We start from the raw sequence: 296 nt of genomic DNA, 5'->3' as shown, positions 1-296 counted from the left end.
ACAACATAAGTTATATGACTTACAGTTCTCAAAGATACACAAACACAATCTCAACTGATGATCTTCCGGACACCTAGTCTCTTTTTCTTTCCTCTTACTTTTTTCTTAAGGAGGTAAGCCTCTCCTCTGCAAGCGTAGCCCCCCTGGCACCATTTTAATTCTACCAAGCCATCACCTAAAGTTAACATCCTATTGACTGCCATTCATTTTGGCGGCACTTTGAAAGTGAATAACTTTCCACCTGAAGCGTTTCAAGACTCTATTTGTTTGTTGTTTATTTCTAAAGAAACATGACA

This window comes from Etheostoma spectabile, chromosome 2 (assembly GCF_008692095.1).
Source record: "Etheostoma spectabile isolate EspeVRDwgs_2016 chromosome 2, UIUC_Espe_1.0, whole genome shotgun sequence".
In the NCBI taxonomy this organism is placed as follows: Eukaryota; Metazoa; Chordata; class Actinopteri; order Perciformes; family Percidae; genus Etheostoma; species Etheostoma spectabile.
Note: the sequence above shows the minus strand (reverse complement) of the source record.